Source organism: Rutidosis leptorrhynchoides, chromosome 11, assembly GCF_046630445.1.
Source record: "Rutidosis leptorrhynchoides isolate AG116_Rl617_1_P2 chromosome 11, CSIRO_AGI_Rlap_v1, whole genome shotgun sequence".
In the NCBI taxonomy this organism is placed as follows: Eukaryota; Viridiplantae; Streptophyta; class Magnoliopsida; order Asterales; family Asteraceae; genus Rutidosis; species Rutidosis leptorrhynchoides.
Window position 1 is genome coordinate 134,939,404 of NC_092343.1, and position 14,993 is coordinate 134,954,396.

The window sequence follows — 14,993 nt, forward strand, 5'->3', positions numbered from 1 at the left end:
CTTAATGACTCAAATTGTGACCCTACTCTCGTAGTCGTCAACAATCACACCGGCTCTCGCTGCGCATGATCCACCCGTATATCAACTATTAGTTGAACTTAATTCGTTACCGTCTCCGGTTGAACGCTTAATTACCAAACCTAAACTAATCAATTGAAATGGTTGTGACAGACTCCAATAAACGTCACTAAATCGGACAATCACAATCACCAATGAATAATAGAGTAAGCAACTAAAAATAAATGTAATAGACTCCAGTGAGCTCTCGCTCAACTAGACAATCACAATTACCAATTAAGTCGAACAAATAGCATAAACTAGAATCGTTCTTTTATTCAATCATAAATTTATCGAACAAATTAAATTAACCAAACAAATATCATCCAACAAAATAAAGTATTTAGTCTAAGTAAACATATTTAAATTTAGCTCATACTCATAATAAAGATTTAATACAAACACAAAACAATAATATGCATAAATAACTCATCATTCACATAGACATGAATAAATAAATTAAAATAGCAATAGTAAAATATGTGTTCGAAATCAATCACCAAAGTAATAGAGTTAATAAATTGAAACGGAGTGTATAATAATAATAAATTGAATATAAAAGAAATACACTCCCCTTCTCTTTTGTCTCCTTGCAAAAACGAACACCACAACAACCCACAAAGGTGGGGCCTCCCTAGCAAACTAGTGAAAATAAAAAGGGTTTTTTTAATTGGACAATATTTTTCATTGTTGGACACTGTGTAGATTAAAAAAATATATTACTCCGTAAATATCCCATTCTCTTTCTACCTATCTCTTCTATCACCATCATCATGCTCATCTCCCTCTCTCTTCCATTCCCATCCTCTTCTCCTAAATGATTTACGGAGTATCTCTTATTTCCTCAATTTTATAACTGATTCAAATACACCACCCCACTCAAAATACTCAGCTCATCATTATGAGCACAGCCTGAACAATCCGGTCATCATATTTTGATCCACGCACCGATGAGTTCTACCTGCGACTTTTAATTTTCCGGCGAATTTTAGGGATTTCTTCTATTTCCGGCGAGTGAAGAGACACAACCACCGCAACTAGTTGCTGCACTTTGTTCCCACCACAAGTAACCCACTGTGATAGGTTTTTCGTTGGTTGTGGTGGTGTATTTGTTAGTATGGCTAGTAAATAAAAATAGTGAAAGAAAATGAGAGATTGGGAGATGAATGAAATGAAATGCTGATGTGTAATAAAAAATTGTACAAATCTGTATTAAAAAAATTAAAAAATTGTACAAATCAAAATATAGCAACGTTTACTAATGTGACTGTTTTCCTTTTTTTTACACATGTTTGGACCGTAGTGGTCCAAATAGTAGGACTCAATAAAAAATCACTCTTGTGTTCTTTCTTTTGCTTCTGCTTGTCGACCGAAACAACCCCAACACGGGCCCCACGCGGCTGCTGCAAGTCGCCACCCTCGCACCTTATTGTGCTATTCTCCTTTTATAATACTAGGCTAGGTTTTCCTTTTTTAAAGTCCAACACTAAAACGTATTTTCAATTTGATAAGTCCCCCAACATTTAATCTCCATCCAACAATTAAAATATTTATCCAACAATCAGCAGCCCATACGACATAAAATATTTCTCAACTGGACTCTCAATATTACGGCCCAACTTGAATTCAGTTTTTTTTCTTCCGGCCCGCCCAAGCTGCGCTTTTTAAGACGAATGTGGCGCTTTCTGTCTGTTCCAGCAACTCAGCTTCTTTTTCGGTAATCATCTCTTGAGTTTTTAACTTGATTATTCATTTTACTCCAAAAAGTCATCATTACTCCAAAATTATCTGAAATCAACTATAATCTAATAAGTACCGAAGGTTCACATAATTGATTCAAATATATATAAAATAACAGCGATAGTGTCAATAAAAGATATATAAAAACATGTATAAAATAGGCACTATTAGGAGCCTTAGAGGCAGAACGCAACACGCTGCACGGAGAACATTATGATTAACATGAATCGTGCAGCAGAGTTTGTTTAGCATGTTTTTTTCATCAGTTCAGACAAAGCACAATACAATTTTTGTAATTTTCTGGACGGGATTGATCACCCTGTCCATACGAAGATGTTGCACAAAATATTATATGTGCGGCAAAGGAATATCAATAAAAATTATCTTTTCTCACGCAAAGCGTTACGCGTTACGAATGTAGAACATAGCATTCATACCTACCCACATAGGGCAAGGCATTTTCATTCCCCCGATGGTAGAGGATCTTGTGTCAACATTATAGACACAAGGGATCGGCAACGTAAGTGTTTACTTCGTTAGAGGGCACCGAGGCAAAAATAAGATATCTCTTAATGTCAAGACATACATAATGGTTTATCACAATTGCATAAATCTATTTATATACGGAAAGCAGAAAAATTAACATAAAATACAACTATATTTTGTAAGCCGCAAAACACCTAAGTGCAACACGCTAAACGAAACACAATTCATTCTCCAACAGCATACCATAAACAGATTTATCATTTTTTATGATGATGCATTATCAACATAAAAATATTGTGATTGATTCACAATTTGTTTTAGAAATTGATTACAAATTTTCAACACATCTTTACAAAATAAACGCCCTTATGCAAAACGGAGGGCAGATAGCGTTTGGATATATTCTGTATATGAAAATAACAAAGGCATACAAGTTTTGCTGATAAGTTGATGAGAAACAAACATATAATTTTGACAAATTATATACATTATGCCATATAAATAACAACGATTCTCAGCTTTATAAAAATAAAATGCAATGACTTTTGACGGACAGCAGATAACAAATAAAAGTTTAAAACATATGCCATATCAAAAATCAGTTCAAGGAAAAAATCTTTTGTATAAAATGGCATATGGTATCCAAACTTTCTATAGCTAGCAATGGTTCGACACATATACAACATCAGGAATATGTTAATCATAAAAAAGCATGGCAATTTCAAAGTGATAACAAAATATATAAATATGACAATGACACAAGTTATATATTGTTATTACAGACAAATTTCAATATGTTTTTAAATGGGAACTTCTAAAATATCCTTCACAGAGGAATCTTCTTTCTCACACACCTTTGCCACAGAAACAATTCTCAATGAAGAAACTTCACTTATCACAGCCTGCAATTTAGCCTCAGCATCAGGCTTGATGTGTTTTGAAATTACGGTAGGTAAAGGATCTGGTTTGTCAGGCAGGGCATTTATAATTTCTTCAACAGCATCTGAAATGTCTTTCTCTGTGGAAGCCTCCAGATACCTGTGAAAAGTTTGGCCAACAAGCCCAGAACTTAATACCTTCTGCACAAGGGCAGGAATGCCAGCCTTTAAATCAACAACATTCTTTTCAGAAGCAGCAACAACAATAGTTTTCTCTTTAACAACACGTCTCTCTTGCTCCAACATTTTCTTCAATTCTTCAGTTTCCTTCAACAATTTTTCCTTTTCCTCCATTACTTTCTCCTTCTCTATCCTCTCCGAAACACACTTTGTTTCCACCAGCTGCAAAGTCTCTTCTTTCTTTTTTCCCAAATCCACTGATGTCTTCCACTTTAAATTAACTTCTTTTAAATCAACCTCCAGTTTCTTCAATTTGTTGGCATAATGAACAACATTAGCAACAATGGTTTCTTGGGCCTCCTGCATCTTAAGGTCGTGCATCACATGATGATTAATGAGCACCATTGCTGCAGCGGTAGATTGACAACTTTGTTTATGAGTCATTGTGGACAGAGAGGAAGAAAGATCAGCAATTGTGTTTGCCTGCATAACAAACATATATTCAGGATCTGTAAACAACTGAATATCATGGAGAAACGTATTTGGTCTCCTAAATTTGCAAAGTTTACCTTTAGAAATTTAACAAAACTGTCAGACTTATTAACAGGATCCTCAAGAAAACTTCTTAAACCAGACAGTGGCACAGGAGAAGGCGGTTGAGAAGATGAAGAAGATTGTGTTGTACCAGTTCTTTTGGAAGTTAAGGGGTTAGTCAGAGGTGGTGTCTCAAAGGTGTCATCATTGGTTTCCTCATCGTCATCATCATCATTATCATCCTCAGCATCAACAGTTTTATTACTTTCATCATTATCAACACCAGCAGTGGTTTCATCATCTTCTTCTGGCAGAATAAATCCTATACAATGAAAAGACATGAGCATGCAGTTAACATCAAAGCATTTTGCATAACTCATTAAAAGGCATAAGTAAAAATCATACTTCTTTTCTTTGATTTTTCAGATGCTTCACCTGCTGCACGCTTCCACACACGCTTTGTGCGCTTACCAATTTTTTTGCGCCAGACAGTTTGGTGGTGGTCTCAATGATTTCTACGTCAGACGAAGAAGGTTGTGCAACACTGCCACCTTCGCCTTCCGTAGGCCGTTTAGGACTTTTTAGTTTCTGCTCGAACTCAACATCCTTTATTTTATCAGTTTCAAGCTCAGCAGTAGTTTTTGCTCGTTCGGTTACAGAAAGGGGATCCAAATTGGCTTTCTGAAAAGACCTGTAAACATGCATTTCTTCTTCTTCGGCAGAAGCAAACAGAAAAAACATATAAGGATACATATACTCATGATAACATAATTTCAACATAATATATTCATAAAGGTGCCTACCACGGACTTTCCAATGCAGCACTGGCACATATCCAATCCGCCAGTTATCACTCATATTACAGAGAACTATAATGGCTTCATTATCAGCATATGAACGTTGTGGAAGTTCCAGTGCCTTTCAGTCTTCAACCATTGTCCTCTCATCATCCGATAAAGTGATCGATTTACTCACTCCTATTTTTGTTTTCCTCCATTTGTGGACATTTGCCCAAGCATCTTTAATGACCCTTTCGTTAACAAAAAAGTAGGGCTCTTTCCAATTTTTTAAAGAAGATTCTTTTGCCCCAGTAAAAGCCTTATTTTGCTTACATTCAAATGTGTACCAACATTTACTCACCAATCGAGTTCTAAATAACTCTTGAAAAACATTTATACTTGGCACTCTACCTAGAGCGTTACAATACATCTCAAAAAGAATAATTTTTTGCATCCCAAGTGGATGAACTTGGCTGAGATCATTCCCGTAGTGGGCAAGAATTTCTTGAAGAAATACAGAAGGAGGAATACGAAGATTACCTATAGTTAGTTGCAGTTTATACAGCATGATCATCTTTTTAGGGGGTTTGTTAGCCCAATCACTTGTAGAAGGAACCATGGGGTTCAATAATCTAAGATTCCTATGATCTATACATAATTTATCTATTTCTGCTTCAGTTATGCTAGAAGCAATAGTACTCACATCGCGATTATCTTTCTGGGAAGAGGTGCTGCTAGATTCGGCCATGGTAGTACACAAAACAAAGCAATACAAACACAAGAGAAGGATAAGCGAGAACTGACCTTGAACAAATTAAATGCTATATGAGTAATTGCAGATATCTTCAAAGCAAATGATCAGTTTTCGGAAAAGGAAAAATGAAAGGGGAACGGATTATTTATAATCAAATTGGTGGACGATGAAAGGATGAGATCAAGCCACGTGTATGAACCAGATTAATTGGCCAAAAATTTAAATTTCGAAAATTAATCAAAAAGATTTTTGGGGGCAAATTCATAATTAGGAATATGACGTCAACACAGAAAATCAGACGGCTACAACAGTTTTGTGTCTTCGAGGAAAAAGACATCTTTTATTTTTTAGTTTAATGAGTTTATTTTTTGCAAAAATAAAGACATTAAACTGGGGGGACTTAATGGTGTATCCTAGGGGATACACGCATAAAAACACCATTTTTATAAAGAAAAATGGATCAAAGAGCACAAAAGATAACAATATTTGGCGGTTTCTAGCATTTGCCGCGCAGCGTACAGCATGCCGCCCAGCGTCAAACGTAAGCCCTGCAGGCAGCTTCTATGCTTAAGCCCTTATACTAGGTGCGTGAACAACACGCAACCACGTCATCAATACCGAAGTCGGTTCCGTCTATTTAGCACAACAGAATTAATCAGCGATTGACCCGTGTATCCCGAGAATTTCGGACATTCCGTGCCTATAACTAGACCCATGGGTCACTGTATTTATCATCTGAACTTCAGTCAGAGAGAAGTACAATTTCTCTCTCACATAGTTCTTTCTCACTCTAAACGCACATTAGCCGCTTAGCAGCAATACACTAGACGGATCAATTACAAATTGATCCCTAGACTGTTTGAGACCACCCCACAGATCTCTCATCCGTGTTCCGGGTCTGCAGAGATTATTTCTCGAGGGCAAACATCATTTAGCATCATACTCTCCAGGCTAAGTAGCTATTGTCTTGTACTGGTAACTTACAGCCGCTACACGGAAAATCGTACCAATAGGGTCAAAATGGGTAATGCTTTTCGGGACGGTTTGAAATGAAATAAATTCATTCACATTTATTTTAAGTATATTTTTTTAGGTTCGTAGAGGAAACTTACCTAGCGACAACCAAATTAGGTCCCACTAGCGAGTAAAACCCATGGTTGATGACTCTGCCGACCGACGAGACCCGTAACCCGGTGAAATGCGCACATTGAAACCCCTCCAGTTAAGAGCACAATTAATTCAATCTTGAAAATTACCAAGAATTGAACATTAATTGTGCATATAATTACTAATATCCATGTATGTATATGTATAAGACATAGATGAAAATCCACACATGCATAGAAACAAAAATCAACGAAAACGGTGAACGTACCAAGAATTCCCGTATAATAAGATCAAGGCACATCAGTATGTTGAATCCTGATTAAATTAAAGTTTTAGGATTATCAATAATGCTATATTCCTCCCATTTAGTTTGTCCCCATACCAAGTCACGTATCCTAAAATTCAAATGCCCCTAATCGATGACTTTAGCTACTCCTTTTTTTTGGACAACGATTTAGATCACCCGAGGGGGACTATACCACCCGTTGCGATCATCTCTTGTTTTGACTGTGCCGATGCAGCGATGATAACCTCGCCCCCATCGTTGCCCGGGAGGAAACCTTGAAACTGATCCAAGGGCACGACCAAGTAAAATCCCCCTCTCCTTTACCCCCTCCCCAAACAATATGGGAAATGTGCCATGGGTGGATAATTCATGGCAGAGATGAAATTGTGTTTTTTAATATCTAACCAACGGGGTCGAACTCCTGACATCCTCTAAATGAGGTAGGCCACCAACCGCTGGACCACATCACAACTTAATGACTTTAGCTACTCCTAATCCAGCTATTAGCTGCAACTTAACATTTGATACACGAGATTATGAGCACATATGTCATACCCCGTCCAAAATCTTCATGAACGAATACAATAACATCTGGTACCATCGCAGTGAACGGACCTCTATATGCCCTGAATGACTCCATGTAATATGAGCAAATGCACAGCGGAAGGTTTCTTTCATACTTGAGAATAAACATGCTTTAAAGTGTCAACCAAAGGTTGGTGAGTTCATAAGTTTATCATAAAACAATAAAATTCATCATTTTGATAGACCACAAGATTTAAATCCTGCATGGTACAAATGGGCCCGAATCCTATACCCACCTGTAATGTACATGCGATATCTTTTAAATACAGTACACATTTCTCGTGTACGAAATCATCTTTCATAAATCTTAGTAACCGTACACATGTCTCGTGTACAAAAATAACATACACATAACCTGTGTATAAAATCATTCTCTCAATACATAACATTCACATCAATTGGTGGCAATTATCATGTCCACATAATTCAATGGTGGCAAGTATCATGTCCACATAATTCAATGGTGGCAATTATCATGTCCACATAATTCAATAATAATCTGCAGAACTTCTGTCTGCAAAATAATTCATTCGAGGAATGTTTTGCTTGTGTCTATTTCGTCAAACATTTATAAAAGCATTTCATGTATTCGCAGTTCAAAATGAATTTCAAAAGCATTTAAATAAAGCAGTTGTAAAAGTAGCACATGTATTCTCAGTCCCAAAAATGTAAAGAGTAAAAGGGAATCAAATGAACTCACGAATATAAGTATTGTAAAACAGTTAATAAAGCATTTGCATGTATTCTCAGCCCAAAAACGTAAAGAGTAAAAAGGGAGCATATGAAACTCACCTAATGTATTTTGTAGTAAAAATACATATGACTATATTGAACAAGTGTAAGGTTGGCCTTGGATTCACGAACCTATAACATTTGTATATTTATCAATATTCATGGTTATAATAGAATATATATATATATATATATATATATATATATATATATATATATATATATATATATATATATATATATATATATATATATATATATATATATATATATATATATATATATATATATATATATATATATATATAAATTTATTAGTTAAATCCTTTTTATGATAATAATATATATATGTTTCGTATATTTGTTTTGTACATAAAAATATCAATTTTTTTGTCATGTTAAATGTATTAGATATATTTATATATAAATATCATTTGTTTGTTAGTACTATGATAATATGTTAAGTGATAATAATAATAGTAATAATAGTACTAATATTATTAATAATGATAATAGTATTAATAATTCTATAAATGATAATACTAACGATATCTTTTATAATAAGTCTCATAATAATGATAATAATGATACTAGTAGTAAATAATAATTTTAATAATAATATAGTTTGTAAAAATAATAATTTTTAATAATAACAATACTTATGTTAATCATAATCAAAATCTTCATGGTAAATTTCTAAATTAATAACTAAAGCTTCTATAACATCAATTTGTAATCCTAGTCATAATAATAATATATTATCGTACTTATAATAAATTTACATATACATAATAATCATACTTGTAATCAATTTATAATCGTAATTTAGTCATTATTATCTTTAACATGCAATACCAAATTATATTTGTAAATAAAATCTATAATAGCTTATATCATAATCCTATTAATAATAATAATACTTATATTAATAAAAATGATAATTCTAAAATTTTATAATAATACTTATAATGATAATGAAAGGATAACAACAATATTAACAATAATTATTTACAATAATAATAATAATAATAATAATAATAATAATAATAATAATAATAATAATAATAATAATAATAATAATAATAATAATAATAATAATAATAATAGAAATATAAAATAAAAGTGTATATACCCTTTAAAAAAGCTTTTCCAATAAAATTTGCCCGAGACCAAGCTCGAACCCGCGACCTCTCGCTCGCCCACAAACACGACTAACCACTCCACTGCTAGTAACTTCTTCGAATTATTTTCTTCACTTAATTATTCTACACCAAATCTCGGTCCACAAAAGAAGAAGGGATTCGGTCCAACTAGCAATTTATGGCCCAAGCAATCAATATCCATAAATCCACTTTGATAAAGCCCAACGAACAAACTAAATCGTGGCCCAAGATAGATTAAAACAATTACCAAGGCCCAATGCATTAGTGTCTAGCCTTGTGATTTTAAGAGTGTCGACCGATTCATAGAGTGGGATTGAATGGTTCGTACAAGTCGGCCACCACAGGGGACCATGCAAAATTCGTTTAATATAATTCCAAATGCTTTGACCAAGTAACAAGTAATACATGGCCCCAAAATTCATTAACCGTTTATTTATATATATATACATATCTGCATCTATATTGGATTCCCCTTTTCCCTTAAATTGATATTTAAACACCCACATGTTTATTAAATCAATCCACCCACTAATCCATTCGCTAAGTAAAAGAAAAGGGGTACGGTTGTCATCTTAATAAAATAAACATAGTGGAAGTAGGTATCACTTTGCAGCAGTCCTATAAGACTAACCATACATCATCATTCAAATTTTATCTTTTCATCTATTGTCTCTTAATCACCTCATTATTTATCATCATCATCATCCATTTCCTATTCGTGTAGAGCAATAAGGATGTATGCATTTAGCAGCAGACCACGGGGAGAAAGAAAAGAAGAAAAAATTAAATAAACTTTGGCGGTAATCTTTGGTGGTTGTGATCGTGAAATAGAAAGAACAAACGCAGCCAAAGCTGCTGTCGAACAGCAGTGACAGAAGCTGTAACAACCAACCGGCTGTAGTATAAACAGAAGAAAATAAGTGGTTGTAGCAGTCGACGGATTGGTTGATTTGAGTTGTATAAGTTTAGAGTGATGATTGAAGTCTAACAGGAATTCAAAAGAACTAGATTGATACGCGAGAAAAAGAAACCCTAGTTAAATAATTAGCAGCGAGCAGGTTGATTTATGGTGGTTCGTTGAAAAAAGAAAACTGCAACCGTAATATTTTTATAATGGTGGTGGTTATCTGGTAACACAACACAACGGCAGTTCAATGGTTGTGTTCGTTTTGATTTTGGTTGTACTTGAACAAAAGCAATCTATTAGTTTGTTATGATGACGATGGTGTGGGGTAACGAACAAGAAAACATGATAAAAAAAATACATGGTTTTGGTTGTGCTCGATCAAAACAGGAAATAGTTGTAGTAGTAGCATAAGTGTGTTTTTAGGGTGTGTTTTGAGGTGACGTTTTAGGGTGGTTACGGTGAGGATCAAAATGGGTTCGATGATAATGAATCGAAGTTGGTTGATGGTTGAAACCGTAAGGGAAGAATTAAGGTAAAGTAGTGACGGTTTGGTTGTTTTCAATGGTGATGATTATTGTCGCAGGGGGGGTTGGTCAAATAGTAATAAATCAAGTATGGGTCTCGGATCATCTAAACCACAAGGAAATTTCAGTTTTTAAGCTCGTGGTGGATGGTGATTTCAATTAACAGAAAGACAGAAATATTAAAGAGAAGAAGATAGATGGATCACGAAAAAGATGGTGATGGTGTTTCATGTTGGTTTAATTGTTGTTGCTAAATATGTGTATCAGCTTCATGTTGGTTTAATGATAATGGTTTTTCAATTTGTGATTAATGTAGAAAGATTGAGTAGGTGATGGTCGACAAGAAAATCAAAGGGAAGGACAGAAGAATAATTAAAAAATCAAAAGTAGATATAGATATGTAACTAATCTTTAGGCATAAAAACAATTCCTAAAACAGTTGACAATGAAAGGAACTGGTTTTGATTCTTGAATGTGTTATAATACGGTTTAATATACAGTATCTGTATATATATATATATATATATATATATATATATATATATATATATATATATATATATATATATATATATATATATAATTAATATTCATAATTAATAATTAATAATTATAATTACATCAAAATACTAATAATAATCATAATAACATAAATTATGATTTTACTACTAATTATAATAACAATGATATTATTAATATTGATACCAATAATATTAGTATCAATAATATTACAACAAATAAAATGTATCAAATTTCATATTTAATTATAATATTCAATACTATTAATAGTACTGATATTAATATTAACATAAATATTAATATTAATAATGAACAAATAATAATAACAATTTTAGTATAACAACTTATATATTTAACTTGTTTAATTCTGATGACTAAATTGTACTTTATTATTTCCAATTATTATTTAAACTTATATTTATATATATATACACACACATATTTATTTACAGCAATCGTTCATGAATGTCGGGAACAGTCGAAGGGTAATTGCATATATGAAAATAGTTCAAAAATTTTAGAGACTCAACATTACAATCTTTGCTTATCGTGTCGAAATCCTATAAAGATTAAGTTTAAATTTGGTCGAAAATTCTCGGGTCGTCACAACATAAACTGAATAACGCCAATTCTATGGCCCACCTCACATAATATCTCTTGAACCCACATTGCCATGGTTGATGTACTTCTAGGCCCTTTGGTTGAAATAGTATGTTACGCCTGTCACATTTTATGGAATATAACTTAGACCAACTAATTCTGATTTTGACCGACATTGACCAATTAACTACTCAGATTTTGAAAAATCGGACCGAACGGTTCTTAAAAAGGAGTAATCGGCGTTACTTGGGAGTTTCACAACACTGCTACTATCAAACATGAACCAGAATATATTTAGCAATTATGATATAAAAAAAAATAAAAAATAATAAAAAATAAAAAAAAAACCAAAAAGAACATAACAAATTTTAGATAAAGAGTAAATTAATGATACATACCGAACCAGGAGTGAAGGACTCAATGTAGCTGTGTAACACCCTGATTTTTTTTATCACAGCGAAAGTACTTGAAATTACCAAAATAACTTTTGTTAATGTTTACAAAACATAGTCTATATTCCAACATTCATTACAGCTTTAAAAAACGACGGTGTTACTTGAAAACAGTACAAGATAATAAACACATCATGGTTAAGCACATAGTTAAACATGTCTTTTAACCAGTCCGCAACTCCCGTCCTAACCAACAGTACCTAAACCTGCAAGGGATGGAAATGTGGGGGAATTAGCACAACTACTAAGCGAATGGATACTATCTAACAGACTAAGCATAAGTAATTAAACATGCAAGGGTCACAGATATGCTAACGTCCTGAACTAGCATATAACAACAACTGACAATATGAGGATTTTCGGCTTGTACGAGCACACGACTTAGCTGATCAGGCTACAGTCTACCGATAGTCTGCTTTACTGAATCCAGTGCATAATCGTCCAGACGCAACACATGCGTCCTTCTATGCTATACTAAATAATCGATAACATCATGACCTGACCAGGCTACCACGGTCGACCTCACACAAACCCTACCTTGCCGCCTCGGTGGGTTCCCAACCTTGTCAGCTACTTAATACTCTATCCGGAGATAGACCCACTCACCGAATATCAGCAACTAGCTCAGATAATCCATCACCGAGCTGCTTCCTTATCCTTATCCTTATCACCTGAACATAAGCAAATCTAGTTAGTTTCTGTCCGTTAGCACAAAAAAGCACTATACAGCAAATTAGTATCAAAAGCGCCACTAAAAAGTCTACTCAACACTTATGCATTTTTAGAATTTACATTCTGATTATCATAAGTCACACGGGTAACATAAAATCTAGAAAACAACCTAATTAAAGAATAATACAGCACTACTCTACATCCGTACGGTTGCACAATAATCCGTACGGTTACAAGTACATCTATACAGTTACATCATGTATTCGTACGGTTGCACACTCACTGCCTGGTTGCACCAATACCACTGCATCTGTACGGTTGCACATTCACTCATACGGTTGCATATCGTATCTGTACGGTCGCAAGCTGCATTCGTACGGTTGTGTTCATCGAGCAGCAGCAGTAGAAACTAACGGGTTTCGAACTAAAATCACTCAAATCTCGATCTTGGACTAGTTTTTGACCTCAAAACTGACCATAACTTGTACACAAAACATTTAGAAGTATAAACCTACAAGTTTTGAGCCAAAACAACACCAATTTAAGCATTATGACACCAAAATCACATTTATCAAACTTCTAACTTCAAACCTAAATAAAACACTGATTTGGACATGAAATCACACAAATCTTACCTTGATAGACTCACAATGACACAACGAAATTGTAACATCCTCAATCGTTCAAGTTGTAAGATTACTAAAATGCCCTTAAGTGTATGTTGTGTTTATATATGCTTTTATTTTTATTTAATGTTTATTATTATTTAATGATGTGGTTAGGACCAGTTTGTGATAAGGGTCACGGAACATGTTTGTTTATTTAATTTAGACTTTGTTTGGGTTGCCAAATGATGTACGAAAGATATCAGATAACTGATAAATACCCGTGTGTTGCACAGTGTGGGAATTAAACCCACTTTTGAAGTCTAGAGCTGGTCATTTCTTTCATTTTCCAGATTCTTCCCAAACCACCCCGTTCTTCATCTTCTCCAACTACCAAAACCCTAGATCTAAATCCTTGTTCTTGAGCTCAAATCTTTCTTACTATATTGTTCTTGTGATTTACTGATTCTAACAAGGTAAGAATCATAGCATTTCATGCTTTAATCTTTGAAAAAATGGAGTTTTTGTGTTAGTTTTTATAAAGTGTGTATTTTGAGTCAAAATGGTTAGATTTGTTGTTGTTTGAGTCCAAATCTTGTGGGTTTATGTTTCTACATGTTTAGTGTCTTCGATTTGGTTAGTTTTGAGGTCATAATCGAGCTCTAGAGCAAGAATTGGTCGATTTTGAGTGAAACTCGTCACTTTGTCTTCAGCTTCTGTAGATAAACACAGTCGGCCGAGTGTCTCCTGACACTCGACCGACCGACTCGACAATCGAACGAGTGTGTAAGACCCACGGCCGAGTGTGTCTGTGAGAGACCATCGACCGAGTGACTAGACACTCGGCCGAGTGAGTGTAGACAGTCGGTCAACTGTCTATGACAGTCGACCGAGTGTCTGTGGCAGTGAAATATTTTACCAAGTGTTGATTTCTAGCCGTTATGCTGCCCGTTTGTATTTTGATGATCAGGATGTAAATTTTGAAAGTGCATAAGTGTTAAGCAAAAAAAATTTAGCGGACGCTTTTTAATACAAAAATTTATATATTGTGTTATTTGGTGTTAACGAATAGAAACTAACTTGTGTATATGTTTTTCTCGGGAGAAAAGGAGAAAGAGAAGGTTCAGTGATTATTGTGTTATTTGGCTGGTAATTGGTGAGTGGGACTAACTGGAGAATATAGTATATATTAGCATGTTGGTTAATGCTTGTCTGCTGGAACCCAGTGCGTCCCTATCTTGTGGTAGCCTAATTCGATAGGAGAGATCAACCTGCGGGTTGGGTTCCTCATGTGGTAGCCTATTTGCATCCGTGTGGTATATGTTTGAATGACGCGTTCATCGCGTGTGGATGATTTATGCAGCACAGTATGTAGGGGGAACTTTCGGTAAACCCCAGCCCGATCAACTGGTGGTTAATGGTTTGGCCGAACC

The 14,993-nt window shown here is 34.3% G+C and overlaps 1 pseudogene; it reads right to left on the reverse strand.

Moving 5' to 3' along the window:
- Nucleotides 1-14,993, reverse strand: part of LOC139874967 (2-alkenal reductase (NADP(+)-dependent)-like) — an 81,290-nt pseudogene that overhangs the window by 33,175 nt on the left and 33,122 nt on the right.